Source organism: Vigna unguiculata, unplaced genomic scaffold (genome assembly GCF_037176805.1).
Source record: "Vigna unguiculata cultivar grain cowpea cultivar isolate G323 ecotype 2 unplaced genomic scaffold, ASM3717680v1 ptg000312l, whole genome shotgun sequence".
In the NCBI taxonomy this organism is placed as follows: Eukaryota; Viridiplantae; Streptophyta; class Magnoliopsida; order Fabales; family Fabaceae; genus Vigna; species Vigna unguiculata.
The window spans coordinates 95,222-100,000 of record NW_028196947.1 but is presented as its reverse complement, the minus strand read 5'-3'; positions in this window follow the sequence as shown (position 1 = coordinate 100,000).

Here is a 4,779-nt window from a genome sequence, read left to right as displayed (position 1 = left end):
TTAACGACGGAACTTTGCTTATTTCTTTTTTTGAGGATCGGCGAATCAAATGATATTTCTGTTCCAATTTTTGTCTCTTCTTTTCCCTCTGAATAACACTTTTCCTTGCCATAATGGTTAATTTGCTATTAGCATCAATGATAGAAGTCGGATCCTAGATGTATAAGTGGCTTCTCTTCCCTATAGAAGGAAATGAGATTCTTGCCAGATATATATAATAAAGAATTCAATTAACCGAATTTGCCCGATGTAGAGGCAATTAAGAAGGCTGCATAAGTAAATATATAACCTACGGAAAAGTGGGCTAGTCCAACCAATCTTGCTTGCACAATGGAAAGAGCCACTGGTTTATCTCTCCATCGAATCAAATTAGCCAAAGGTGTACGTTCATGAGCCCATGCCAAAGTTTCAATCAATTCCTGCCAATATCCGCGCCAAGAAATTAAGAACATAAATCCAGTAGCCCAAACAAGATGTCCAAACAAGAACATCCATGCCCAGACTGATAAACTATTCATACCAAAAGGGTTATATCCATTGATAAGTTGTGAAGAGTTCAACCATAGATAATCTCTTAACCATCCCATCAAATAGGTAGAAGATTCATTAAACTGTGAAATATTACCCTGCCATAGTGTAATGTGTTTCCAATGCCAATAAAAAGTAACCCATCCAATGGTATTTAACATCCAGAAAACTGCCAAATAAAATGCGTCCCAAGCGGAAATATCACAAGTTCCGCCTCGTCCCGGGCCATCACAAGGAAAACTATAACCAAAATCTTTTTTATCAGGCATTAACTTAGAACCACGCGCATCCAAAGCACCTTTTACTAAAATCAAAGTAGTTGTATGTAAACCAAGAGCAATAGCATGATGAACCAAGAAGTCTCCAGGCCCTATTGTTAAGAATAGAGAATTACTATTCTCATTTACAGCGTTTAACCAACCAGGCAACCATATGCTTCGTCCCGCATTGAACGCCGGACTGTTCGTTGAAGATAAAAGTATATCGAACCCATAGGAAGTTTTACCATGAGCAGATTGTATCCATTGGGCAAATATAGGTTCAATCAAAATTTGTTTCTCCGGAGTACCAAAAGCAAGCATGACATCGTTATGGACATAAAGTCCCAGAGTATGGAACCCCAGAAAGAGGCTAGCCCAACTTAAGTGGGATATGATAGCTTCTTTATGGTCTAACATTCTTGCCAAGACATTATCTTGATTCTGCTCTGGATTATAATCTCTAATAAAAAAGATAGCTCCATGAGCAAAAGCCCCTGTCATAATGAAGCCTGCTATATATTGATGATGAGTATATAAGGCAGCTTGAGTAGTAAAGTCTTGCGCTATAAACGCATAAGCAGGTAAAGAGTACATGTGTTGTGCTACCAAGGAAGTAATAACCCCTAAAGAGGCTAGAGCAAGACCTAATTGAAAATGAATTGAATTATTGATTGTATCATAAAGACCCTTATGCCCACGCCCCAATCTACCCCCCGGAGGAGTATGTGCTTCTAAAAGATCTTTAATACTGTGACCAATCCCGAAATTAGTTCTATACATATGGCCAGCAACTAGAAAAATAAACGCAATAGCCAAATGATGGTGTGCAATATCAGTTAACCATAAACTTTGAGTTTGCGGATGAAATCCTCCGAGAAGTGTTAGAATAGCAGTTCCTGCTCCTTGAGGGGTACCAAATATATGATTATTGGAATCTGGGTTTTGAGCATAAAGATTCCACTGACCTGTAAAAAATGGACCTAATCCCTCGGGGTGCGGCAAGATATCTAATAAATTGTTCCATCGAACGGATTCCCCCCTGGACCCCGGAATAGCAACATGAACTAAATGCCCTGTCCAAGCCAAGGAACTTACTCCGAATAGTCCTGACAAATGATGATTGAGGCGGGATTCGGCATTTTTAAACCACGAAACACTCGGTTTCCATTTTGGTTGTAGGTGTAACCAACCTGCTATTAAAGATATAATAGAAAGTATTAATAGAAAAATAGCTCCAGTATAAAGATCCCCATTAGTACGTAAACCGATTGTATACCACCACTGATAAACACCAGAATAGGCTATATTAACAGGACCTAGAGCACCCCCTCGAGTAAAAGCTTCTACAGCTGGTTGACCAAAATGAGGATCCCAAATTGCATGAGCAATAGGTCTTACATGTAAAGGATCCTGTACCCATGTCTCAAAATTACCTTGCCAAGCTACATGAAAGAGATTCCCGGAAGTCCACAGAAAAATGATTGCTAATTGCCCGAAATGAGAAGCAAAAATATTCTGATAAAGACGTTCCTCAGTAATATCATCATGACTTTCGAAGTCATGTGCGGTAGCAATACCAAACCAAATACGACGAGTAGTGGGGTCTTGAGCTAAGCCTTGACTAAAGCTTGGAAATCTTAATGCCATAATGATTTTCAAATCCTCCTAGCTATTATCCTACTGCAATAATTCTTGCTAAGAAGAATGCCCATGTTGTGGCAATTCCACCTAGAAGGTAATGTGTTACTCCTACAGCACGTCCTTGTACAATGCTCAAGGCTCTGGGCTGAGTAGCAGGAGCAACTTTTAATTTATTATGAGCCCAAACAATGGATTCAATAAGTTCTTGCCAATAACCACGCCCGCTGAATAGAAACATTAAACTAAAAGCCCATACAAAATGTGCACCCAAGAAAAAAAGACCATATGCAGATAATGAAGAACCATAAGACTGAATTACCTGGGATGCCTGCGCCCATAAGAAATCACGAAGCCACCCATTAATGGTAATGGAACTCTGCGCAAAATTTCCTCCTGTGATATGAGTTACTATCCCTTGATCACTTATACTACCCCAAACATCTGACTGCATTTTCCAACTGAAATGGAATATAACTACGGAAATTGAATTGTACATCCAAAATAGTCCTAAGAAGACATGATCCCAAGCGGATACTTGGCATGTCCCCCCTCTTCCAGGTCCATCACAAGGGAAACGAAAACCTAGATTTGCTTTATCCGGTATCAATCGTGAACTACGAGCAAATAGAACACCCTTTAAGAGTATCAATACTGTTACATGAATTGTAAATGCATGAATATGATGGACCAAAAAATCCGCAGTTCCTAAAGGAATAGGTAACAAAGCAACTTTACCGCCCACTGCTACTAAATTTTCACCTCCCCAAGTCAAACTGGTACTTGTTGCTGCACCTGGGGCTGTTGTGCCAGGTGCTAAAGCGTGGGTATTTTGTATCCATTGAGCAAAGATCGGCTGTAATTGTATAGCAGTATCTGAAAACATATCTTGAGGGCGCCCTAATGCGCTCATGGTATCATTATGAATATACAAACCAAAACTGTGAAAACCTAAAAAGATACATACCCAGTTAAGATGTGATATGATTGAATCACGATGTCTAAGGACACGATCTAATAGATCGTTGTATCGAATAGTCGGATCATAATCTCTTACCATAAAAATCGCTGCATGCGCAGCAGCACCGACTATGAGAAATCCACCAATCCACATGTGATGTGTAAACAATGACAGTTGTGTACCATAGTCAGTAGCTAGGTATGGATAAGGAGGCATAGAATACATATGGTGAGCTACAACAATGGTCAAAGAGCCTAACATAGCTAGATTAATAGATAATTGAGCATGCCATGACGTTGTTAGAATCTCATATATACCTTTATGACCCTGGCCTGTAAATGGACCTTTATGTGCCTCTAAAATGTCTTTTATATTGTGACCAATACCCCAGTTGGTCCTATACATGTGACCCGCTATCAAGAAAAGAATTGCAATAGCTAAATGATGGTGTATAATATCGGTCAGCCATAAACCTCCAGTTACTGGATCTAATCCTCCACGAAAAGTAAGAAATTCTCCGTATTTTGACCAATTCAAGGTAAAAAATGGGGTTGCTCCCTCGGAAAAACTCGGATAAAGTTGAGCCAAAAGATCCCGATTTAGGATAAATTCATGAGGAAGTGGTATCTCTTTGGGATCTACTGCAGCATTTAGAAATTGGTTAATCGGTAAAGATACATGTATTTGATGTCCTGCCCAAGAAAGAGACCCCAACCCTAGGAGCCCTGTCAAATGGTGATTCAACATAGATTCTACATCTTGGAACCAAGCCAATTTTGGAGCAGCTTTGTGATAATGAAACCAACCAGCAAAAAGCATTAAGGCTGCAAAGACCAATGCACCAATTGCAGTACAATAGAGTTGTAATTCATTAGTTATTCCAGATGCTCTCCAAATCTGAAAAAAACCAGAGGTTATTTGTATTCCTCGGAACCCCCCCCCTACATCACCATTCAATATTTCTTGACCCACTATTGGCCAAACCACCTGAGCACTAGGCCTAATGTGAGTAGGATCACTTAACCATGCCTCATAATTGGAAAAACGAGCACCATGAAAATACATGCCACTCAGCCAAAGAAAGATGATAGAGAGTTGGCCAAAATGCGCACTAAAAACTTTTCGGGAAATCTCCTCTAAATCATTAGTATGGCTATCAAAATCATGAGCGTCAGCATGTAGGTTCCAGATCCAAGTAGTAGTATCTGGTCCCTTAGCTATTGTTCTTGAGAAATGACCAGGTTTTGCCCATTCCTCAAAAGAAGTTTTTATAGGATCCCTATCTACCAAAATTTTAACTTCTGGTTCCGGTGAACGAATAATCATTGAGTCCTCCTCTTTCCAGACAACACATACAAAGAGACCTGCCAACATAAAACAGAATTAGTGAAC